General features: G+C 37.1%; 1 protein-coding gene across 11 annotated transcripts in view; it reads left to right on the top strand.

The window, feature by feature from the left end:
* The window catches only part of MAGI2 (membrane associated guanylate kinase, WW and PDZ domain containing 2), a 705,904-nt gene that overhangs the window by 307,827 nt on the left and 383,451 nt on the right, over positions 1-14,626 (top strand). Inside the window, exon 1 of one of the 11 annotated variants that reach the window (XM_066550920.1) lies at positions 10,659-10,870. The exons of the other annotated variants lie outside the window; for them this stretch is intronic. The gene's annotated coding sequence lies outside the window, so the exon portion shown is untranslated. Of the gene's footprint in view, positions 1-10,658; positions 10,871-14,626 lie in introns of those variants that run through there. 11 annotated transcript variants of the gene reach the window in all.

Here is a 14,626-nt window from a genome sequence, read left to right as displayed (position 1 = left end):
CTACCTTCTGAGGAGACTGTGAGCTGAGTGCTTAGGATGCCAACTCAGAGCTGTAAATCATAACATTTCCACCTAAAGTATTATTAAAAATTGGGTGTTTACTATTTAGTTTTGACTTACCCATATAGCAGCTGCAATTGTTCCTCTGTATTTTAACTCTTTCTTATGTTCCCACTGCATAGGATATAAGACTTAGGAAACCTTAATTTTCTGTACTTGCACATTAGGAATTCCTATTGATAATAGTCACTACCTCTTGCCAGTTCTAACTTTCAGCTCACATTTGAATTCACACACTTCCTATAAAATCTTTATTTGTCAACTTTCTTTTGCCAAATGTAGGGCTTCTTAATTCCAGAATCCTTATAGAAAAAAAACCCACTTCTTTAAGAGGTTAAAAAAGTTGTGATTTCTGTCAGAGTCAAGTTATCAAAGATTCTTCAAGAGAAAAGATTTTTATTTGTGCTAAAAAAAAAAAATACATATAGAAGTGAAATATTATTTATTAGGAGCATGCTGTACCAGTTTTTATTTCCATTTGACATTCAGTCAGTGCCTACAGAGTGAGTGGCATTATTTGCTCTGCTTTCAAATGTGAAGGCAGGGGGTCTCAGTTATAATAACAGCTCCTGCCTTGCAATGAGGATGGTTTGCCTTCCTCTTTCACTGCATGGGGAAGTAGGATCTGTGATTTTGTGCTGAAGAAAAATTTCTTCAGCCCAATGAGCTTTGTAGAGTCCAAAATTCACCTCAGACCTATGAAGTTTGTCTGCCAGACACACTGGTTTTTATGCTCAGTTGCCAGTTTATGTAATGACCTATATGTTACCCAAATTGAGTTCTGAGTGATCCAGACAGAGTAGGGTTGTGATTCATTGATGGTGTTTGAATGTGATGCTTTTGTAGGCACCTTTGACTTACTCGTGTCTAAAGTATACATGTCCTTATTCTTGCAAATATGTGGGGTTTACCTCCCACTTTCTATCACCCGATTTTCCTGCTGTATATTGATAAGTGCTTTGGCTGAAAGTGGATCTTTGGTAAAAGGTGCCTTGGAGCCACTATAAACAGTCCATCACAGCGTGTCAATGGTTTGACTGTTTTGTTTTGAGGATTTCTTTTTTTGTTTCTGTCTGAATCTTCCAAAGCACATTGCATGAGTTTTTGTTTATTGGTGAAGAAAGAAAGGATATTTCTTATTCTGATGGGGAGCCAGTGCTGAGGATGCACTCTGAATTCCATATAGCAGAGTAAACCTACAAAGCCACAAATTGAAAGAGAGATGTGAAATATATTTTCTGAACTCTCATGGCTTTTGGAAAGAAACAATGCCTCCATGATGCCAAATCCACAAAAAGGCTCTCTTATAAATCTTGTGGTTGATCTCCATAATGTGCTCATTATTCAGGCCTTCCTGATTCCCCCTACCCCTTTGTATCTTCACAAAAATTCTAAAAGCTTGATGGGTTGAAGATGACTATTGCATTTGAAGATGACTATTATAAAATTCATTTTAAATTGTCCATTGTGCCCCAGCATAGTCGGGGAGACTGAAGGACAGACAGACAAATGCATGTTTCTGTGTATTCTATACCCAGATCCTCCTTTCCTTCCTTCTTGCCTCCCTCTCATAATGCCATTACAGAAACTTGGTTCTCCTTAAGAAACCAAAATAAAAAAAGTGTGCTGAGTTACACCAGTGAGTCTGTACTGACTTTTGGGAATCACTCTTGATTTGTATCTCTCTGAGAGTTAGTTACACTCAGAGGGCTTAATGAGATCATGTAGGAACAGGTCTGCAAAGATTTACCATGTGGCTTTGTGCAGGTGAATAGGTGCAGTGAATGGACTGGGCCTATTCACCCTTGTAAGTTTTTACAGAATCAGATTTTTAGTTGTGATTTCAAATTTTAGCTTTTCTTTCAAGTTTTGAAGAGAATCTGAAGTATTAAAATGTGTTTAATACATGCAAGAAGATCAGTAACTACAACTCCATTGTTATGGCTGTACTGAACTACTTTTTATGACTACAAACACAGTAATTTCTGATCCAGGATTTCTATAAAGTAAGTTTTCTAACAATAAACAGTAGAAAAGAATGCTGCGCATCCAGCCAGGTACATCTTAAAACAACAAAACTATAATGCTTGATACAGTAATTCTATTGGATGTCCCATGATGATATTGTCAACATTAAGGATAAGGAACCTTAAAAAACCAAAAAACCAACAAACAAGCAAAACCAACACACTTTGAAGACTGAAAGGGAGAACATTTTATTTCTGAGAAAAAGTTGCTGCAACAGTAAATGTCACTATAAGAGAAAAAGACAATTTGAGGAAGAGGAAGGGAAATATGGAGCAGTCATAGGAGACACAGAATAAGAAGAGAGGATAACAATGATGGGAACATGAAGGGCAGGGCTGAGCCTGTTCCTGTGTCTGCTGCGGGGCCCGGGGCGCTGCTGCTCTCCAGGGTCCTGAACACTGAGCGCCGCCAGGCTGGTGAGGAGGAGTCGTTTAAATAGGAAATTTGAAGTGAATGGGGCCAAAACTATTGAGGAAATTTAAATTTTGGATTAAATTTTTTGTGTAAATAATAACATTCATCAATTTTATTTATTAATTCATTTCTTTGTCTAATTATTTATTTATTTCCCTGTTGCAGTACAGATTGTTTTGTACATCCTGTGCATTCACTATGGTTCTTATGGGAAATGTGCATGTTTTTGCATACTCATGCACAATATTTAGAAAAGAGTTTGATGTGTTCTGCTGACACAAGCTTCCCATTGTTGCATTCCTTGTGCATTAGATCTAATCAGAGATATGCTTCCATTCTGCTTTTCATACTGAGTTAATTCCCTCTTCTAGTGGGCAAGCACACCACAGAGTGTTTCATTTACTTTTCATGGTGAGATCAGGAAATCTATTGTTAATTATTATGGTTTCAATTCCCAACTCAGCTGCCTATGTCAGATGTGCCACTGTATGTTTGACTATTAATGACTAGATGGAATATTACTATCTACACTATGAATATGAAGCTTTCTTTCTTTATTTAGGCAAAATTTTCTAGAAAGAAAAAAAAAATCAAAATGGTACCAGAAAAGTCTCTCGCACACTTGTCCAATAATTGATTTAAATACAAAACTATCAGTTTTATGTGTGCATATACGACTCAAGTGACACAATTCTTCAGATTTTAAAATGCACATAACATGCAAACATAACATTTAAAACATGCATGAATACAGAGGTGATTACTATTAATAACAATAAAAGCAGATTCATATTAATGAGAAAATATTATTGCACCTAGTTAAAATACTGAAAGTACAAGAAAGATTAAATAAAATAATTAAAATTGTAGCTGTCGTACCTCATAGTTACATATAGCTACAATTCTTTTTATATGTATTCTGAATAATTTAATGATTGTCTTTTGTTAATAGGAAACAAAAAACCTAGAATTTCAGTTGAAACTCCAAGCCTACAAAAGCCCAAATGAGTCCCCACATTTGAAGTTTCAGAGTGGAAGAGCAATTGTATGAAAAATGCTTACTTCCTCTTCCCTTACAACACAGCAGGATGGGAGGGGAAAGGAAAAATGTGTCATAATTTCCAGAGGCTGAGTTTCCCAGAACAATCATATATGAAATTTAAAATCAGCCACTTCACAGTAAAATACTGTTGGCTTCAGAAGAGGATTATAGTCTTACCATTAGGAGTTACAATAATGGATGTGTTCCCTTTCTGTAAATATCAAGCTGTGGATTTGGACTATTTGTACAAAAAGTATAGATCTTCCTTTTTTTTTTTTTTTTCAAAGGTATTACAGCAACCCCAAATATGACTTATTTTAAACAAGGTATCTTAATATAGCATATACAAGCAGAATACTAAAATGTATTTTGCTTTCTTTTTTGACTTCCTTTATTTTAATATGACATTAAATAAATAAAGAACATAGTTACAATTATAGGAATAGTTACATAGTTACATATTTATAGGAATAGTTACAATATATAGTTACAATTGTATATACATTTATTTATATATACATTTATATATACATATATAAATATATACAGTATTTATATATGCACTCTGAATTCCATATAGCAGAGTAAACCTACAAAGCCACAAATTGAAAGAGATGTGAAATATATATATATACACCTATATATATACAGTATAGATACATTTATTACAACTATACATAGTTACAATTAATAGAAATATAATAAATTAGTAGACTTAATGCTTTAAAGATTGGTTTTCTTAATTTGTTATTAGAATATCTTATTCCAAAATTTGCAATAGAAATTTTGAGAACTGTTTTAGAAGAGGGTTGTATCATATACAGGGACTAGAGAGGACTGAGTAAACATGCAGTTGAGTAAATAATCTCTAGCAGGTGATAACTTGGAAGCACAGTGCAACAATGCGAGTAGGCTCAGTCAAGAGTCTTTCTATTTTCTAACCATATATCCATTCCTTCTGCAAATTTGAATTTTCTTATTCTTTCTCTTTCATTCCTACTAGTAGTAGCTCACAGGATTAAAAAGTTTTTGCTAAAATGTAATTTAGCTCTTCTTACATCACGGTGAAATAACATTTCAGTAAAAACATAGTCATGTCATATTAATTTTGATACAACCACAGTGATTTTTCAAATTTACACTTTAATTAACATTTACAGATCAGGAAATTATTTCTCTCTGTGAAGAAGTTTTACAAAACTTATTATCTTGGCTATTTAACAAAGGGAAAAAAAAACTGGCAATTTTTTTTTATTTTGTGTTTTTTAATTTTTTGTTTAAAATTATATTTAATCAAGATATCACTTACATAAAAGGAGAATTGGCAAAATACTTGACCAGTTTTCATGGATTTAGGTAACTGTCTTTGCAATATACTAAGTGCTTTTAACAAAAACTTTTGGCGTCTTTATGATTTCAGGTCTCAAATTGGATGACAGAGCACTAGGGAGCAGTCAGAAAGATAGGTTAAGGATTTATTTTTATTTAATTCTTTCACATAACTTAAACTTTTGAAATCTAGAAAGATTCTTTCCAAACTATTCCATTTTCTCAAAAGAGCAAACAATTTTTTTTTTCTGTCAGACAAAAGATAGTTCTGCATAATTTAAAAAATGGTATCTTCCCAGTTCCAGAGAGGAAAAGTATCAACACATGGGCAAAATCATAGGAGCAGGAAGACATTCTAACACTAGTTTCAAATAAAGTAGGTCACATGCTATAAACTCAGACCAGGTAGAGATTTAATTTTTGCAGTCAGTGCCACCAGAGTTGTGTGAATTATGCTGCTGTTTAATAAAGACTGTGGCATCTTATTCTCTGGGAAGAGGGGAAGAGGTCCTCTAATAAGAGAAGTGTGCCGAGTCAATCAAGTGCCATTGGAAGAAGAGTGAACACTGAATAAACCAGTAATTGACATCTTGTGGTTACCCCTATTGTAATTCAATTAAACTCTACTGAATTCCAACAGGGGAAAGCAGTAGGGGCACAGATCCTCACTGCAATGCTACCACAGACCATCCTACTGGCAGGCACTGGAAGCCAATTAAAAAACTTACTTATCCAAAATAACACACTTAATGAACACACTGTCTGAAGAGGACTATAATTATCTTCTCCTTCTCATCATGAGCCTGAACAGGCAATATTACAAGCTCAAGGAGAAACAGTTGAATTATCCCAAGAAAGTTAAATTAATATCCTCAAAAAAATAAGCAGGCATTTTTATGGGACTTTTCTCCCATCGCTACCCACTGACTTCTGCCAAAGTTATTAAGGCTAGTGTGTTTATCAGCTAGATGAAGACACTCAGTCTTCTTTGAAACACAAGTCTCAGGAACTGGTTGGCAAAGTAATTTTGTTAAAGTTTCTCTGGAAGCTGTACATTCCATTCCCCAAATCATCCACAAGTTAAATTTTATAGAATTTAATTGGACTCTGTGCAAAGTTTATACAAGGGAATAAGTTTCCTCTCTACTGAGCCCTAATGAGGCTGCTGGTGAATCTGGTGTGCTGTGTCTGGGCTCCTCAGGATAAGAGAGACCTGGTGCTCTTGGAGAGTGCCCAGTGCAGCTCTGTGAACATGACTGGGAGACTGGAACATCTCTCCTATAAGGAAAGTAAAAGCTGAGAGAGCTGAGCCTGTTCAGTCTTGAGAAGAGATGACTGAGAGGGGACCTTAAGAACGTCTCTAAGTATCTGAAGGGAGGGCGTCAACAGCATGTACCAGCCTCTTTTTGGTGGTGCTGAGCAACTGGAAAAGAGCAATGGGCAAAAACCCTGATTGGACAGGAAGTTCCAGCTGAACACAAGGAAAGGCTTCTTCGCTGTGTAGGTGACCAAACAGATTACCCACAGAGGTTGTGGAGTCTCCCTCACTGTAAATAATCAAAAAAATCTGGATGCAATCTTGTGCAATGTGCAACATACCCCATACAAGGGAAAAAAGCATGGACATTCCAGCAGACTTGATGGCGAATTTCCTCCTCAATGTCAAAGGAATTTTGTTACTTCTATTTTTATCATTCACCTGGTTTTTAAAGAGGGGAAAGTTTCCATAATTTCTTCTTGTAGCAAATTTATTTTTGCCATGCCTCAATAATTTGATAAGGAAAGGTCATGAATTCCAAAGGACATTTGTGTTAATGTAACTAATCATCTCTCAGTTCTGTCTATTTTAAAGTCAAATATAACAACTAATCCATTCCATGGAAAGGCCTTCTATAGCAGCTTTCTCTAGCACGAGTCACAGACCACATGCAAATGGCTCATTTATAATATAACTGGATTCAGACCACATCTTTATCTCAGCCTTCTTTCACTTTCTTTGTAATCTTTAACTTGTGACGACAAAGGACTGTTTGTAAAGCTAAAACCCAAACCAAATCTACCTTAAAATTGTTAAATTTCCTGAATATAATTTACAATATTTTTAAGGGTGGAAGTTACCCAAACTACTGTAAATGCCATATTTGTTGTGGTTTGCCCCATTGTATAAAGCATGTGTGTAACTTGTGTGCACTTGGTTATTTTCATTCATCAATAATATTGATGTAGTTATAGCTGTTTTCTTCCTTTAGCACTGATTTTGAAACATAGACTTGCAAATTCTGCATCTGAAGAGTAATGGAAAAATAAGCCATTTGTGCCTGTTTGCTGCACAGATTTAAAGATACTTCATAAATACATGACATACCCATTTTCTTACTGATTGAATGCAGTTTCATTTTTAAGGATATACCTTTTTGACTTGCATATAAATTAACTGTAAAAAAAGATGCAACCTATTTCTATGGCTTTGTTTAGGAATAAATCCAGCCTTAAGGCTTATATTATTATAACTAAAATAGGAATTTTTTATTGTTATTTTATGTAGATATATGCATTTTTTTACTGTTTTGAAATTAACATTGCAAATATTGAGACTATTTCTCTCACAAAGTAGACCATTAATTTATTTTTGTCATGCCTCAATAATTTGATTATGTCTGTGTTGTTGTTTGAATTAAAGCTCTAATTTTTAAGAGAGTATGATTTAAAACTAGTGATTCTTCTGGGAAACTCTCAAATTCCTCTCTAAAGACTACAGGAGATAAACTTAATGATTAAAAAAACCTGTATTTATTTTCTGAGTGAAGTATCAGTTTGTACTGATTTTTATTTTCATAAATATTACTGCACATAATTTCCAAAACATAATTGTTATCTGCATGGTTGAGACAGGTTTTCATCCATATTTATTACATGGTTTTATTAATTATGTATACATGTCTGTACACATTATTTACATGCCTTCTTGCATGTATACCTACAGCCTTCAGATGGAAGATTAGCCTCCAGTTCCTTCCAGTGGATTAGACCTGTACTTACAGCATCAACATAAAAAGTCTGAATGTTCCTGTCAATGCGTATGGCAGCCCAGGCATTACAAAAGGCTTTTCTTTGGAAACCTAAAATCATTGCTCTATTTCTTAGGCAGGAAATTACTTCCCTTTGAGAGTTGTAAACCATACTTTGCAATAGATGGGTGACCACAGCATTTCATTGTTGAAAAGCTCTACTGTACTCAGCTTTACAAAAGTGAACATTTTGATGACTGTAATAAGTGTGCATAAGATGTGATCCTCTTGCTTATCAAGAAACTCATCACATTCAGTGGGAGCCTGTGCAGAATGACACAACTGCCTTCCAGTAATTGGCTACATCAGAAACTTTGTTGAGCAGTCCCATGATTTGCACAGTATTGTAACTATTCTTAAGTATCAGGCAGGGTAATTTGTGTCTATTTGCCTTTTCACCAATGATAGTTTAGGCCTATTTTTGTGCTAGAACCAAGTTTTATGTTGACTTTATAATAATAATAATAAAAGGCTGACAGTATCCAAGTTAGAAAATACAAATATATATTCTGAGTTCTGAAGATGTGTAGCTTGTCTGGCCTTTCTAGCCTCTCCAGGTGGCTTACTCAGCTTGCTCTCTCATATTTTATCCATTGCATCCAGTGAATGTCACCACTCTGCTTGCAATATTATGGCTTCAGGAGAGTGAAAGGAAAAAACTATTAATAGAGTAACTACCTGTGGCTAGACAGAGGGCCCAAAAGAACTGCAGAATTCCACCTGTAACCAGAAACTTAGACAACTGAGATGAAGTTGTTTTGTTCCTGTCTTGTGTTGGTTCCTATGGTCTTCATTGTTGGGATCATCTTAAACATGTTCTAGTGTTAGGTGTGCAGTAGTTGTTAGATATCTTTCTACAAGGATGCGCTTACCTAGGCATGACAGGTGTCCCACTTCTGACTTTTTTTTTCAATATATAATTAAATGAAATGTAGAAAAGCAAAAGTCCACTGATTTTTTTTTTCCCCCCATGAAGACTGGTTTGAAATAATGCCCCATATATATATATACGTATGTGTAATAGTTATGGGAATTTTATGTATATGTAATAGTTATGGGAATTTTACCAGCCCCTTGGAGTGATTCTTGGCTTCTGCCAAAAGCTCATGGACTGTGGCAAAAATGTTGGCTATGATAGGAATGATGTGAAGCACTCTTACTAGAGCATTACTGAAAAGGATGTGTCAGGGTTAAAAACCCTAAGTCTCTGAAAGACAGAGTTGTTATTATCAATCTAGTAGATATAATAATAGCCTAGTCATATGGTGAAGTTAATCCATGATCTCTCATATAACTCTTTTCCCTCAGTGTCCTAAAAGAAATCCAAGTTTCTCCTTTGTGTACTTATCAAAAGAATTGCCTTACATCATAAGCGTCATAGTACAGAAAGTAAAAAGTGGAAATCTCATTTACTGTGTAGTGCCAGAGGAACTGAGGTGTCTGTGGACAGACCCACAGTTAATACAAGATAAGTAAATGGTTATTTTTTATATTGTTGGAAACATTGGGAAGTATTGGAAGTGTCTCTGTTGGGTAGTGGATGGATGAGTAGACTTTCTGGTTTTAACCTGAGTCTTTAACAACATTGTCATAGGAAAATGGCTTTAGATTTCTTCTGGAATAGGTGGTACATTACATCTACACATTTAGTTTCTCAGAAAGACTGATTAAATGCGGATGCCTACTTTCCCCTTTGAGCCTACTTTTGCAGGTGTTTCCTGTTTGTTACCATTTTATAATGAGTGCATAAGGAATATTTTGAGTGAAATTGTGGTCTCATTAAACATGATAGAATTTTTTTTAATGGAAACTGGGGGTCTAAATGCAGTATTTTATCAAGACTCACAGTGTGTTTCCTATAAGATCTTCTTCTAACATATTGTTTGCTGGTAATTCTGACTGTTGCAACAATATTTGGGTATTTCTTATTACTTGGCAATAACTAGGATTCTCACAGAATCTGAATTCTTTCAGTCTTTTAGAGCCTAAATTCCAAAGCCCTGCACCGTATGGTAGCTTTAATCAGGGTAATCCCAGGGAGCAGGGCCATTGGATAGCCTACAATTCAGAGTCAGTTTTAACTGTAATGGCCCTTACATCAAAGATAACTTGAATTGCAATATAATAATATGAATAAAGAATTGTTTTTAGTTGAGTACGGTCCATTTGCTGATGAGAAATTAAATATGGCTTCAGCATAAATATTTAAATATTGTATTGTAAAAAAAAAATGTACAAGTGGGAAGAATCTGTAAAGGGATACAGAATGAGCATAGCATCTAAAAGAATTATGTTTATTTAGGAATAAGCCCCTAATTTTAAATATTTGGGAGCGTCATGGTATCCAAACTATATATGAATATTGCCACTGAAAAGTTTAATTGCATATCTTTGCGCTGTGCCTCCTTGTGTGGAAAAAGCAGAAGGATCAGAAGGATGCCTGATGATCTCCTCGGAGCCCTATTTCCCTCCCTGCTTTGTAATGTAAATGGCTAGTTTGAATCCCACCACGGATCCGTGCGCTCAATCCCCGAGCATCCTCCCGGTTTTTAACCGGAAGATCACCTGACCGCCCCCCGAAGCTGCCCCTTGACGGACGGAGCGATCTCGGCGGCGGCGCTCGGGCAGGGGCTGCGGGGGCCGGCGGCGGAGCCGAGCGCTCCGGCGCTGCCGGGGGCGGAGGGAGCGGGAGCGCCGGGAGCGCCGCTGCCTCAGCCCTGGAGAGAGGCAAAACAAAAGAGCTCAGCTGCAGTTTTTGCGCTGCTGTGCCTGGCTTAAGCAGAAGATTCTAGACATTCGTGCCGAAAAATCAAAGCACAGCTGAGACTATATCTACCGGGAAGATAATTTCCGTCCCCAGAATGGGCTGGATCCAGTACAGGTGGTTTGCAGATCATGCGAAGACAGACGGGCTGAGAGCCATGGAAAGGTGGGATAAGGCGCTGCCTTCTCTTTCTTGCCGTTTTTTTCTTTCTCTCTCTCTGGATTTGTAAAGCAGTGTAGCTGGAACCTGAGTCAGGGTCACTTAAAAAGATTAGATGGGGTTTAATCCCACAAAACAGAACGAAAATGGGAGGCACTGCTGTGTGCAGACAGATGTTGAACCCAAACTTGGGCTGAGTTGGACTTGCTGTGAGCGATCCTTGTGTAGCTTTTGACGTTGTCTTTGTTTAGAATAGTTCCTTCACGAAATACGAGGCTTTAGGACGAGCTGCATGCCTCTGTAACAAATTGTTCCAATGCTAGTAGATTTTTGCCAGAGAAGCTGCAAATGAAGGCTTTGGAGGTGAGTTTATGGAAATAGGAATAGCTGTTGACTTTTAATTCCTTGTGATGCGGGCATGGTTAGAAGTTGAGCCGTGCTTGTTGTTGTACATTGTCTGAATTGTAACAATGGGCAGTTCAAGTAGAGCAAGTTTGAATGGTGTTTCTTCAGCAATACAAATGCATTTCTCTGGTATGATCTTTGGCTTTTCACAGAAGGCAAGGAATTTCTTCCCTTTTTTTGAGGAAAAAGCCATCCGATTTTTTTAAAAATCAAAGATCAAGAGCAAATTAGCATTTATATTTGAATGGTTGTTGTTGTTATCACCAGCATGCCTAAACATCTAAAACATATCCTAGCAATTTCTCGTTTCTTTTGCTGGGCAGAGGCATTTCTTTTGTTCCTGATTTTTTTCCCTGCCTCTTAAGAACAAAAGGCATTTCCTTTTATTATTTTTTTTTTTAATGGCAGCAAGAGAGTTACATACAAATTAGCAATTTTATACAGGTTAATGCTCTGCTTCATTCTGAAGTAAACTGCCTTGAGGTATTAGGAGGAGAGGGGGTGGGCAAACCGGGGGAGGCTTGACCGATGCCCAAGAAATACTGAATTTAGATGGATTTAGATCATACAGAGAAGCAGACATTTATCTGTAACTGGATTTCAGCTCCATGTCATGCAAAATCTGCAGACTATAGCAGGAAGACTCTTAGCAACCAATAAATCAGATTTGTAATGGGCCTTTAAAAATGTCTGTGAGGGGTGACTGCTTGGGTCCCCTTTGGCCAAATTAAGATGCAATCTGACAGTACAGTAGCATCTGTGTGCTGACATTTTCTCGTGAACCTAGTGAAAAATGGCTCCAGATCTCTTCTTCAGTCCCCAAAAGACAGTTTCTGAATAGCCATGCATTTTCCCCTTGTATTGTTGTTTGTTATAATCACCATTCTCTCTGGTAATGTCTGACTGGCTTGTTTTGCTTTGCTTTCTTTGGCTGTTTGACTGGCTGAGGGGCTGTAGTGGGCAGTGGTTGTTTTACCTGAAATCAGAACCTCGTGCCAATACTACTGCTTACAAAAAAGAAATAATTTTACAAACTGTGTATTGCAAATGTGTTGTATAAATACTGCTAATAGAGCAGCTTCTGCCAATTCTGCTGGAATTAGGTAAGTGGGTTGAAAAACATGTGTCTTAAATGATGTGCCGCCCATGATACAGGTGAAAAAGAAATGCCAGCTGGTGGTGAGTGCAACTGGCAGGTAAAACTGAAAATCCTGACAAAAGGCACTGGAATAAAGTCCTTAAAGGCCAGAAGGATATGTATGGGTACAAGCATTTGTTTATCCAAGGGAGTTCACGTTCAGATACTACAAGAGCAAGGGGAGAGGAGGAGCAGGGGAGGCACTCCTTTAATTGTACTACAAGTGTGCTGGGTGGAAAGAGCCCGGCATGGAATGGCCATTCAGCCTGATTCTGCAGCTCTGCTCCAGCCTTCCTGAGCAGCAGCTGCAGCCCAGAGCTGGGAGCAGCCTCTGTCTGTCCATGTGTGGGGTGACTGCAGGGGAGAGAGGAAGGGGGATCGTGTTTCTCCAGAGGGATCTGTGCCAGGGGATTCATGGGGCAAATGGGAATTTCTCTCCAGTGAAAATCACTTCTTTAAATGTTCCCTCAGATAGGGTGGCTCCTCAGCACAAAAGTAGGGCAAGTAGGAGGCAGAAGGGTAGCTGTGAGAAGTTGTCAGTAGTATGGATCCTCTCCAGAAAATGTGGCCAGTGTTTTTTGTGACTGCTTAATAGTGCCTACTATTTTTGTTGGTGCTTAGAAAGCATGTTGTGTGCAGTACTTATAAAAGCTCCAAATGTTACTTGCCAGACTTATTGCAGTCTTTTGAGATTAATTTTCATAGACCTAAATGCTTCCGCTACTGCCAGAAAGGAGCAAAAAAGGAACTTTAACACTGAGTGCAGATCCCATTGCTCCTTCTGTACAGGTAGATAATTTGACAGTAGTAAACATTTGCTTCATGGAAAGTGACACAATTGCACAGTGGGATCGTGAAAAAGAAAAACAAACATCTTGCAAACCATCAGACAAGCAGAAATGTCAATGAGAGATGTTCAAATACATAGAGTTAAAAATCTTTGAGTGACAGAAAGATTCCAGGTGCCTTATTCACACTGGCCATAGTTACAAAGCACTGGAATGCAGCTGCAGTTTTGGAAGGTAAACCAAACCTGGCTGATTTTCAGGTGTGTATGTACACAATCAGAATAAAATGGAAGTCCAATACTGAACTGGAACAAATTAGATTTCAGAACTTTACACATTAGGAAAAACTGGATTGAAGATCACTGCAGGCAGAAAACTTTCCAGAAGGAATTACCTGAGTAAATTTAACCCTAAGGAAACACACACATCGAGTTAGGGACACTGTCTATTGATTATGTGATTATTAACTACAACATTATTTAAAGTGGGATTTAAAAGTGAAAATTTGATTTAAGAAATTTAGCATGACTTTTGACTTTCATTGTCATTACAAAATAAAAACTGTCCATGGACTTTGCTTGGAAATGCACATTTTCTCGTGGTGCAACACTGACATACTGGACCTCTGTAAAGGGAGAGGGGAAACACAAATAAAATGGTGGCACTAGGAAAATTTCTCACTATCACTTTCTGAAACATGTGTAAATACATCCTGAATCCTGAATGGATAAACATATGATAAACATAAAAGTCAGGATTGTCTCCTGGTTGTGATGAAAATAAATAATAACAAGAATTAGAAAGATTAGTATATACTAACAGGAAAAAAGACTCAGCCCTAGAGTATTGAAATCTAAGAAAATTCTATTTACATTGAAGCAGTCCAAGTAGCAATTGCCAGTGCTCCAGCTGACAGACTCATCAAACAGCCCACCTATTTCCCATTTCAGTAGCAAATGCCTATACAGAAACCATCATGCTCTCACTGCAAAATAAGCTTAAGAACATTAAAGACCATATAGTATTCCCAGCTGCCCTAATGCAACCAGTTTAAATCAAGTTTGTTGTAAATGATGTCACTATAACAGAGCTGATTGTAGCCCACAGGGCCAAGAAAAGAGTATGGTCAGCATAATTTACTTTTTTTTTTTTTTTTCCCCATAAGAACATCCCAGCTATTCCTATTCCCATTCCTCTGTCATTGCTTCCTCATGTATAATGTATATAGCATACCTCAGACGCACATGTCTGATAAAAGCACCAGACAAAAGTTTCAGAGAGAACTCTCTGATCACTGTAGCAACTGCTTTCTGACTGCATTATGCTGTGGGATGAAGAGGAGGATGTTCTTTTGGTGACCTTTGGTGGTTTTGTACAGAGCATACCTATGTTTAGACTGCCCACTATTTGTAAAAAATGAAACATCAACAG

The sequence above is a fragment of the Molothrus aeneus genome, chromosome 5 (assembly GCF_037042795.1).
Source record: "Molothrus aeneus isolate 106 chromosome 5, BPBGC_Maene_1.0, whole genome shotgun sequence".
NCBI classification, from domain to species: Eukaryota; Metazoa; Chordata; class Aves; order Passeriformes; family Icteridae; genus Molothrus; species Molothrus aeneus.
Note: the sequence above shows the minus strand (reverse complement) of the source record. Positions and strands in the feature narration are given on the sequence as shown.